This window comes from Nuphar pumila, chromosome 8, assembly GCF_984573655.1.
Source record: "Nuphar pumila chromosome 8, dmNupPumi1.hap1.1, whole genome shotgun sequence".
NCBI classification, from domain to species: domain Eukaryota; kingdom Viridiplantae; phylum Streptophyta; class Magnoliopsida; order Nymphaeales; family Nymphaeaceae; genus Nuphar; species Nuphar pumila.
In genome coordinates, this window is record NC_143256.1 from 10,059,334 (window position 1) to 10,071,365 (window position 12,032).

Sequence of the window (12,032 nt, forward strand, 5' to 3'; positions counted from 1 at the left end):
GAGGCATGTCCCTGGTACTTCTACAAAAGTGAGTAATCATGATCATCATTGTAGCACGAAGCCGCACTCACAAGTAGATTTCTCTTAGAGCACACCACTACCTCTCACGGTCTGACTCCGCTCTTGGGGGATATGACTCAGTAGCTACTCGAAAAAACTAAAATATATAGCATAATAAACAACTGGGTAGTCTAAGTTGTTTCGTGTTGGTCCTATGTATACCCAATAGACATTTGATAATCAAGTGAAATATAAAATACTTGTTCACTTTACTTTAATATACTTTTATTTATATTCACGTGATTATGGGAATTCATGCATATTAATAGATGTTTTGATTTCATTTGGAATAATGTTATAGATGTTTGAAATTGTTATATCATATTTGTGTATATTTTTCTTTCTTGAATGATGAATGCTTGAAGATCTTGTAAAATTGTGTATCTATATTTTTTATAGTTAATGTAGTTCTTTAGTTATTGATTTTCATTATGCAAGCTTTATGTATCGTATCTTGCATTAGCTATGTGAATTTTACTAAGACTTTTCAAAGTCTCATCCTTTCAAAATAAAATATTTTCAGGTAATATGTGATCTGTGGAACGAGTGCAGGATGCTAGAGGGGGTTGTGAGGATTGATGATTTCGATGATCCTAAGGGCTACTTATCTCGTTTCAATTTCAATAATTATTGATTATTTAATTGATGATTTATTTGAATAATTGTCTTAAAGGTTCAATACTTAAATGAGACTATTTCAAGTTCAGTTGATTTCTCTTATTGGTATGAATTAGTAATATTTTAAAATGTAATATGTTCGAGAGATTTAACTAAAAATCTAGTTTATTAAATTGATTTTTAAAATCATTATTTTTCATTGTGTTTACTCACACAAGTAATAACTTAACGATTTTGTTACGTGGATGCTTTATTGTCGAACTTTGTTTTTTTGGAGCTATTAGACATCGGTGCATGCGCAGGCTGACTCCTTAGAGCTTAGTTCGGTTAAGGCAATGTCAATGATGAAAGACTTAATTCTTTTATGTAATGATTTAATCAAATTTATTGATGGTGGTTATGTACTAAATCTGGTACTAGAAAGCTAAGACATGCTCTCGCTTGTACTCAGGCGGGATGTCTAGTGCTTGGTACGGTTGGAATGTGTTCGTTGGTGAGACCGTTGCATTATTATATGTAAGAATGACTGTATGCATAAATTACATGTGAGAATAATTGTATACTTGAATGACATGCATGCATAATTGTATGCTTAAGTTACATGTATGCATAAATAGCATGTGTGAAATATAAATGACTACATAATTGTATACATCACTGACATGTGAGCGTGATTGTACACTCGAATGACCTGTGTGCATAATTGTATGCGCAAGTACATGTACATATGATTACATGTTTGAAGTATACATAAAAGTATGCATAAATTATATGGTTATCCACGCATACGGGTATACTTGATTTGTATGATTACATCATCATAGGATGATGTAATGGTTATGTAAGTTAAATTGTAACCATTGTGTTTACATTTTAGAGACTTAGTAAGGGTCTGCGAAATTGTACTGAGACATGATGTCTGACGCTGCGTACTTTATATTTTTTATATCTATGTGCATAGTCGAGCAGATGTCACAGCACACAGAGACCTTGGCATTTTTGAAACAGACTGAACTGGACTCTTCTATTATTTTGATTTTTGTTTGTAAACTCTAAAATTTTATTTATAGAATAAATAAAATTATTTTGATATGTTGAGTTGTAAATGGTTTGAATGGTTTGATTTTAAATTTATCATGTGCCCGAGTTTGAGGGTAATTGCAAAATGATTTAATAAGACCCTCTATGTTTAAAAATTATAAAAAAAATTCTCCTAAAATTTTGAATTTTGAGTTTTGGCATAACAACATCTGTATGGTTAGAATTTAAGAATAAAATGAAAATAACCTGAAAACCCCATTTATATATATATATATAGAGAGAGAGAGAGAGTAGAACTTAGCTGTTGAATCAATAGGTGCTTGAACACCTACTTGATGTTGTTGAGCGTCCGTACGCACGATGGACACTCAACATTTTTTGTTTTATGTAAAAACAAGAAAAAATATGCAAAAAGGTCTGAAAAGACCATTAGTGGTGCTTTCAAAGCACTGCTAAAGCCCCAAAGGGATACGCACAACATTAGAAATTTCTAATGTTGTGTGCATCCCATGACCCTTTAGTGGCTCTTTTTAGTGCTGCTAAAGGTCCCAGCAAAACTGAGACTGATTTCTAGCGATGCTTCAAAAGTGTGAACCCCATTTTGTGTGTTTTAACATTTTTTTGTCATTTTTTGCATGTTAACCATCCATCAATGTGTGTGATGGATGGTCAGTGTGATTAAGCAGCTACGCACTGCTCTCTCTCTCTCTCTCCCTCTCTCTCTCTCTCTCTCTCTCTCTCTCTCTCTCTCTCTCTCTCTATATATATATATATATATATATATATATATATATATATAGGATAATATTTGCTATCTTTATTGAAATGCCAGTTTTTTCTTTAATGTTTAATTTTTACATATATGATTTAGTAGAAATTGGCTATTCGATCAAGTTTCTTTGACCTATATGTCGGAATTTTTTGGGATATACCAAATTTTCAGCCCTCAAGAAATCCCTAGAAATTTGTAATATTTGGACTGTTGATGTTTGAAGCCTTAAAAAAGACCTACTCCTATGTGATCATTGGACAATCCATGAGTTGATTCCTGCATAACCAAGTTAGTAGATCTGTACAGTCAGATTAGAAGTTAATTTGAGAAAACCTGACCCAATTCTATAGGGATGGTCTGGTTCTAAAGGATGAAAGAGAGAAAACAATTCAAGTTAATTGGTTTAGGATAGTTGGAGGGCATGGTTAGTAGGTAGCTGAAAGTAGTTGTAATAATAAAATTCTGCTCAATAGTTAAGTAGGAATTTTATTAATTGTTTGGGCATATTGTGTCAATGAAAAGGAGAGCATCCACGGAAGGACCTAATAAGGGGATATAGGTAACGGGAATAAGAATTGAACAGTATCTAAAACTAGACTTCTTGCTGCTAATTCATCCCAAGCCAATTCCAGATCTGAACCTATCACAGATTTTATTTGTTGTAATAAGTTGGTTTGTATCTATGCATTACTCCATTAGTACCAGTCTTTAACCATGCATTTCAAGCCTTATCCAATCTCTTTAATCTTCATTTTGTTTTTTTGTTTTTTTGGAAAGTGATCGTATTGTACAACAAAAATATCATATTTTTTCAAAAATGTCCTATAATTTTTTAAATCTACTGGTCTAAATTCATGAATTTTTAGCTTTAAAATAACTTTTTTATCCATCACACAACCAAATTTTCTTTATATATACAAACTTTTTATCAAAAATGAGAATATGCAAATTTTCTCCCAAACATGAGAATATTTGAATTTCTTTTCAAATGCAAGAATATGTGAATTTTTTTTATAAAATATGCAATTTTTCTTTCAAATATGTGAATTTTCTCTTAAATATGTGATTTTCTTTTAAATATATGAATTTTGTCTTAAATTTGCAATATTCATCCTAAAAATACAACAAAACATGTTATATAAACACCTTCTCCTTTCAGTGCCCTTTGTACAACTTTAATAGAGGTTTGTACATTTTGAACCTTTGCAACTCATGATTGTGAATATTGTAATGTATTTACAAATGTGAGGACATGCCCGACCAAGGGCCTCATGCATTGTATTTGCAAAAGTGTTATTACATGTTAAAAAAAAATCTTTTGGCACTTCAAAAAATGTTGCTAAAGCCTTTAGTGATGCCACAAAATCATCACTAAAGCCTCTAGTGATGCCTTTTAGCACGAGTGAGCTCACTGACATCTCTCTAAGTGGTAGTAGGTAGTTACCACTTACTATATATACACACACACACGAAAAATGACCATACTTTTTGGTTGCAAATGTTTTCAAAATGTGTGAACAGCCTTTTACTAAATACTTCATAAAAAAATGGTACAGGCAAGACATTCGCAAATATAGTATGACATTGGTAACCATGAGTTACAAATCACATATTTGAGAGAAAATTTATATATTTAAGAAAAAAATCATATATTTTTTTAGAAAATTTGCATATTCTCATATTTGAGAGAAAATTTGCATATTTGGGAGAAATTCATGTATTTAGAAGAAAATTTGCATATTTGAAAGAAAAAAAATCACATATTCTTGTTTTTGTGAGAAAGTTTGCATATAAGAAGAAAATTGGCTTGTGCAAAGAGTAAAAAGGCCATTTTAAAGGCAAAAATTTATGAATTTAAGACAGATTTATCAATTTGAATCCAGCTCTGAAACCTATTAAAAGCTAAACTGGTTGAATTTGTTAATAGCTGTTTCCATCCAAACTCGAATCCAACTTGGAACCTAATCAGACTATATCAAATACTGAAAGATTATGCCCCAAATCAGGATTCTCAACAAGTCGGATACGACCTGGTTCTGACTTGGATCAGTTCTGACAAGATCATGATGTGGACCAAGTCATATAGATTCAAAGCTTGTATGAGGACACAAATACTATGAAGATTTGAGTGCAACTGAGACCCAGTAATCTTCAAAGAAAAAACAAAATATTGAAAGATTTTATTGATGTCTGGTTTGCACGGCCTGTAAACCCAGTTGGGTCTGGTTTTCCCTCAACTAGGTTTAATTGGATCAGGATCCATGATCATCACCGCAATTAAGTCATTCTTAAGTACAAACCCACCCAGATCCGATGCAAATCCCAAGCAAACCAGTTCAGACCTTGTTGCCCAGCAACCCAAGGTAACGACGCAAGTGGATAAGAATGACACTTTGAAGGCAATTCAACAAGAGGGAGTATAGGCGGGTTGGGTTCGGGTCGGGTCTTATTAGAGCTGATTCTGAATTGGGTCTTAAAGTAAGAACCAAACCCGACCCTTACTAATTCGGGTTCAGGTTCCACTAAAAACTATAAACCCATATTGGTAAACAGGTTCAGATATACATCGGTCAGGTCTTTAGTAGACATATTTTGATTAGGGTCGGTTCGGGTTTCAACTCCGGTCTTGATATGGTCGGTGTTCTAAACCTAATTACTCACCAACAAAAAATATGTAAATGAATGAAATCAACTTTTTATTAAGATGATTATAAGATAGCAAAATAGAAGCTTAATAACTCTTCTAAATAATGTCAAAATCTAAACATAAAAATAAGATTTTAAGTTCAAACAAAAAAACCAATGATATATCTTATTCAAAATGTATCAAATTCAATGAATTCTTGAGTACTATGGTAGGACTCACTTCAATCCAACAATTTTCATAACAAAAAAGCAACAGATATTATATGCAAAAATGAATTAGAGTTTAGATTACTAAAATGCAATGCATATTAATTGTAAGTTTATCAACATCTTTAAATATTTAATTGAATATATAATATTTACCAATTATAAACTTTCAGATGGTTCTCTTTTGAAACAGGTTCGGGTAAGGGTTGGTTCAGGTATATAGTAGAATTCAGGTGTATAATAGGTTCAGGTGCATAATTGAGTCAGGTTCAATTAGAATCCATATTAAAAATAAACCATTTGGTTCAGGGTACATAATGGGGTTGAGTCCGTTCAGGTTCAAGTCTTCATTTACATTAATACCCAAGACCCAAACCGTTTTCACTGAGTCTATATTTTTTACCTGATTCAAACCCACAGATCAACCAATATCAAATCGGGTCAGGTATAATCGTTTTCAGAATATCCGATCGGGTCGGGTATCGCCGACCTCGTTACACCCATAAAGGGGAGCCCCACATACGGAGGGAAACTGCAAAAGTAATTAAAAACGAGATAAGAAAGTCAAAAAAAGGAAAGGACCAAGAGGACGCGGCTGCTGGACTCTGACCAACGTGTGAGAGACCGAGTCAGTCACGTCAACTTTCCGGAAACGTCCTCCCCCCCCCCCCACCACCACCACCACCACCACCACCACTCCTATAAATACTCCTCCTCCTCGCTTACCTCTTCACAGTCAATCCACTCACATATTTGCTTTGTAAAAGTCTTCTTTCTCGCTCTCTCTAGCCTTGTAAGTTTCTCCCTTTGCTTCCTGAATTTCTCTCTCTATTCTTGATGGCCGTCGGAGCTCGTTTACCTTCCCTTTCCGAAGCCGCATCGGCGATCGGTGCGTACTTCGCCGGAGAGCACCGCACGAAAGACGAGGTGAGCCTTCATCTCTTTTTGTTTTGCGTCTCTTCTTGCTGCTGGGTTTTCTCTTTTCTCTGTTCTTTTCTCCTAAATTATTTCTCTAAATTTTCGTTGTTTTTTTCTTCAATGGTTACAGGGTCGGTGCAACGCTCTGATGGGGAGGCCGAAGGGCGAGGTGGTGGAGAACCCCAAGGCGGAAGTGGCGAAACCGCTGAGGACGGCGGTGGCGAGGCCGAGATTCGCACCGGAATTCGACGGGCTGCATTGCTTCGAAACCCTGGTCTCACAATGATCCTCTTTTTTTGTGTTCTCTTGTGGGGGGAGGGGGGGAGGGGGATTCTTTGATTGTTACACAGATCTGTAATTACTTTACTTGTTTTCGAATTCGAAGATGGTGGTCAATTTTATCGATTTGGTTGGTGGTTTTGTTGGTCTCGAAGGGTAATCAAGACGAATTTTCGTGTCTTTCTCTGCGAGTCCTGGGAACTCAAGATCCTGTGTTTTCGTGTTTGTTCCGTGTTGATTTCTTTCGGGGATCAACTTTGCTTGTTTCACAAGAAGCTCAGGATTCCACGTTTTCGCGTTTGTTTTGCTTTGATTTCCGGGAAATCCTTGCGATAAGTCATTCCCTTGTTCTGTCTTTCTTGCCATTTGCGAATTTGGTGTCCTTTTTTTCTTAATCGTGGACATTGCCTGCAGCTTGATTTTTTGACTTCTACCTAATGGTCATGTTGTTCATCTTACTCGGCACATCTCCAGGGGTTTCAAATGCCAAAAATATGGGGGCAGCAAGGTGGTTCTTTAGCCCCAAACATAAAATTCGAGTGTTCCCTTTGGAAGGTCGTGTTTGTGTGAGGAGGCGATGGATTCGTCTTTGACAATTCTGGGAACAAGCACGCTTCTGCTAACCCACCACAAAACAAAGCCTGATACTTCAGCGAAAATCTCAGAGGTGGTGTATGGATTTCACATACCAAAAACTTAGTTATTGAATGGTTTAGGCTATGATAGGATTCATCTTTTATTCATAACATACCTTGATGTCCTTCAAAAGGAGGAAACTCTGAATGTCAAGTGGGTCATCCCCATATAAACAAGCAATCCAATCTTTCTTTCTTTTCATTTTTAACCTGAATAAACTGCACCCAACAGGAAGACCTTGTCGTGCTGGCTCAGCCTACCATCCCTATGATCATCATGTTGGTGGCGTATAAAACTCCAACGCTAGGATACCCATCCCCTGTGCTTATGTTGGGCATTGGCTTGCACGGAAAGGAGACGGCCATGAAAATCGAATCTTAACCACCTGTCAAGGCCGCACCCACTACGCCAATCAGCCATAATACAAAGTAAGAACGAGCAACTTGTAAATGGAGCGAAGCGAGGATCAAGTTGCTTGTTGAACCCAAAATGTCTGGACGTGAAGCTTTGCAACAACAATAACTGGAGCGTGAAAGGCACAAAGGCATCCTTGAAACCTGTGTTTTTACACTTGAAATGAATTTCAAGTGCTTCCCCGTGTGTAGGATTTACAACAACAACTACGCCTTCATCCCAAAACAATTGGGGTCAGCGATATGAACCAACAAAGAAAATCATTCTGGGTCTTCCACATGAATCCTTCTCCTCCATTCATTTCTATCCAATGCCATGTCCTCGGTGAGGTTCAAAGCATTCATATCCTTTCCTATCACCTCGATCCATGTCTTCCTAGGCCTACCCCGACCTCTTTTAACTAATATATTTTTCCATTTCTCCATCCTTCTAACTGGAGCATCATTAGGCCTTCGTCGAATATGTCCAAACCACCGTAAACGATTCTCTCTCATCTTATTTTCAATGGGTGCAACGCCTACCTTCTTACGTATCTCCTCATTCTGAATCTTATCTTTTATTGTATTTCCACACATCCATCTCAGCATACGCATCTCAGCTACACTCATTTTTTGAATATGATGTCTCTTGGCAGCCCAACATTCCGTACCATATAATAAAGCGGGCCTAATAGTCGTCCTATAAAACTTTCCCTTCAACCGCAATGGCATTCTACGATCGCACAACACTCCAGTTGCACTCTTCCATTTCATCCACCCAACCTTTATCCTATGATTTACATCTCCATCAATTTCTCCATACTTTTGAATGATAGATCCCAAATATTTGAAAGAATTATTCACCAGTATTTTTTGCTCACCAAGCTTCACTACACTCCCATCTCTATTTCGTTGCTTACTAAATCGACATTCCATGTATTCTGTCTTACTCTTACTCAACTTAAAACCTCTTGCTTCCAATGTTTGTCTCCATAATTCTAACTTAGCATTAACCCCAACTCTAGACTCCTCAATCAAAACAATATCATCAGCAAACAACATACACCACAGCACATTTTCTTGAATTGATCTCGTAAGATCATCCATCACTATAGCAAATAGGAAAGGGCTTAAAGCAGATCCTTGATGTAACCCGACCGTTATAAGAAAATTGGTTGTCACCCCTCCACAAGTGCGGACATTGGTTACTACTCCTTCATACATATCTTTAATTATACTAATGTACTTGAGAGAAATACCTTTCTTCATCATTGTCCACCAAAGAACGTCCATAGGTACTCTATTGTAAGCCTTCTCCAAATCAATAAAAACCATATGCAAATCTTTGTTCCTCTCTCTATTTCTCTCAATAAGTTGTCTAAGAAGATGTATAGCTTCCATAGTAGATCTTCCAGGCATAAAACCAAATTGATTATCCGATATCATGACAACCTTCTTCAACCTAGACTCAATCACCTTCTCCCATTTCATACAAAATATTAGGGGTGTTCATTTCATACCTAAACAAGAAGGAAGCTTTCCACGTTTTGGAAGTGAGTTTCTCATAAGAGTTGTGAAATAAAATGATAGCTAGTTTCATTGTTTTGGAAGTGAGGTTCTTGGGAAGGGGAGTGTTCAAAACTGTTAAGAGGCTTTCAAACGAGTTTTTGAGAAGCTTACTATACGTATGCTACGGCGCATCACGAAAAGGAAAGGAAATGAACAACAATTAGGAATTCACAATCACTCTATATGCAGTGCTGCTTATTTTCATACTTAGTTAAATTTGAGATTTTTAAGAAAAAATGGTATATCCTCGATATTAGACTGTTGTCTGAGCTTGACTCAGGTCTTATCAACTAGGTCTAAATGAGCCACTTAAAACGTGAGAAAAAGTTTAATTTTTGACTTTTAAATTCAAGCAAAATTCAGGTTATTTTTGGGTGAATTTTAAAAGCGAAATTTGAGTTATATATTGTTGGACACATCTCAAAATTTTGAGCATATATAACGATATTTTATTTTCCTTGATTCGGGTTACGGTTAGCCCTAAAATTGCATTTTTTAAAAAATTGAGTCGTTTGTCGGTTTGGATCCGAGTTTGGATCCAACCAGATCTGATGGATTTGATCCAAATTAGTGTGAATTTGGATTCTAACCAAGACCCATATTCATCTGGATTTGATTCAGCCTAAGACCCATTTAAATTTTTGAGATGGATTTGGATCTTAGATCTGGATCCAAATTCGGATCTGAATCCAACTTCATGCCCAACAATTTTTCCAACTTTAAATTCATTAATAACCTTTAAATTGAAGTTAATTAATGTTAAGAAGCCTCCCAAGTTAATTTGGAAAGCTTCTGAAAATTTATTTATTATTTAATATTAATTAATTAATTAATTTAATTTGATAATTATTTAGGACTCTAAGTAGAGCCCTTAAACTCATATAAAATCACTTTAGAAGTGTTCTAGTTCAATAATATAATTTTTGGAAGCTTCTAAGTATTTATTTATTTATAAATAATAAATGAATAATTTTAATTAATTTTGAGATTATTTTTGTTAGAGTGTTTGAGACTCTTAGTAGTCCCCTTAAACACACCTAGAAGCATCTAAGAAGGTTTTAGAAAGCCTAATAAAATGAAACTTTGAAAAAGTCAATACTTAGAGAGTTTTGAAATTTTTGAAACTCTAAGAGAGAAGAGAGTTTAAGTTGGGGTTGCACTCTCTTCTTCAGCCCATCTAGAGCTCTATAAATAAGTCAAAAAAAAAAAGGAAAAAAAAGAGAAAGAGAAGGAAATAGAGAGAAAGACAAAAAATGAGAGGAAAAGAGAGGATGAAGAAGAATAATGGAGCTTCTTCTCCGATCATCCCTTGTTTCCATCACCAAATTCATATTTCTTTTCAATCTTTATGTAAGGTATGAGTCTTTTTCTTATTCTGGATGAGAAAAAGAGCATGAATTTGTATTTCATGCAAGATTTTAGCAAGAACCCACGAGAAAAGAGTAAATTTGAATATTTACTTTAGATTCATGGTTGAGATTAATGTTTTCTCATTTTTAATATATATATGTGTGTGTGTGTGTGTGTGTGTGTGTGTATTTTCAATGTACCATAAAGATATGGAGCTGGACCGATCTGCCATGTATTTAACATGCGCAGGTCTGGTCTAGATCTTGTGCCTAAAGTTAAAAAAAAAGGGATTCAATGAAATCTGCATAGTTAGAAAAAAAAATTGTTTATGCTTATTGTCAGGTGAAACAGAAAGTTCGTTTGATTTTTATTCATGATTGAAAGAGCATGTATTGGTGCATATTGGCATTATGTTGGATGTGAATATAAGAATATGCATGTATACTTGTAAATAATATGTTTGCAAATACATATCTAACTGAAAGGGGTGCATATGCATGTTTCTTGATTTACGAAACTACGTATAACTGAATATAAATATGCTTATGCTTGCATATTGAGATATGAATCTGTATGTACTTACATAACTGAATCATTTGCAAGCATATCCAGATTTAGTTATATTAATTTTTTTTGTTATTATTGTTATACTATTTTTTTCCTCGTTCCTGCTAGGCTGACTGGCAGCCCAACCGAATCAGGTTCGACTGGCCTGCCAGTGCCTGACACACCCACTAGGCCTAGCCAAATAGGGTGGCTAGTAGGAAGTTTACAATATATATATATATATATATATATATATATATATATATATATATATATATATATATATATATACATAAAGTTATCATGTGTTTGAAAAAACATCTTCTTTCGAACAAAATGTTTGAGTATATATGTGAAATACATTCAAATTGTATTTGTCGTTGTATGCTTAGTTTATGCTCATTCTATGTGATTATACAATTCTGGAACAAAATTCAATTATGCATGTTGATTTTCAGAATTTGTTATTTATATTAGATTTAACCTTATGCATGCAAAAGAATGAAAAAGCTCACATGTTTAGAATTGGTGTATTATGCTAAATCAAAATATTATTGCAAGGTTGTTTTATATGCATGCGCATACATGAGATGAATGTATTTTGCATGTAAGTAATTGCATGAATATTCACATGTTTTAATTGATTCATTAATGAAAGCATGCCTTTGACATGAATATGTGAATCGAATGAAAGCATGTATTTGATATAAACGTGTGAATTAAATAAAAGCATGCATTTAGCATAATTATGTGAACTCATGCGCATGCATACGAATATTATTGTTTCATGCGCATCTTTTTATTGGCATATATGAATATACATTGAGAAACATTTAAAAAGGAATGCATAATGGCATGATATTTATTATTTTTGCTTATGAATGCATCGATAATCAAAATGGATCACCATGGGTTGTGTGAGCCTTGAAGCATGTCTTGCTTTTTGTTTGAGATGATTTTTATGCATTATAAAAATCAAATGTGATATCATTGTTTTA

General features: G+C 34.7%; 1 long non-coding RNA gene across 1 annotated transcript; it reads left to right on the forward strand.

Annotated features, from left to right (window-relative positions):
- The first annotated feature begins 5,931 nt into the window (after positions 1-5,931).
- Positions 5,932-6,665, forward strand: LOC149829585 (uncharacterized). The gene is made up of 2 exons (XR_016433579.1): positions 5,932-6,271; positions 6,393-6,665. It is a non-coding gene; the product is annotated as an uncharacterized LOC149829585 (long non-coding RNA).
- Positions 6,666-12,032: the final 5,367 nt, after the last annotated feature.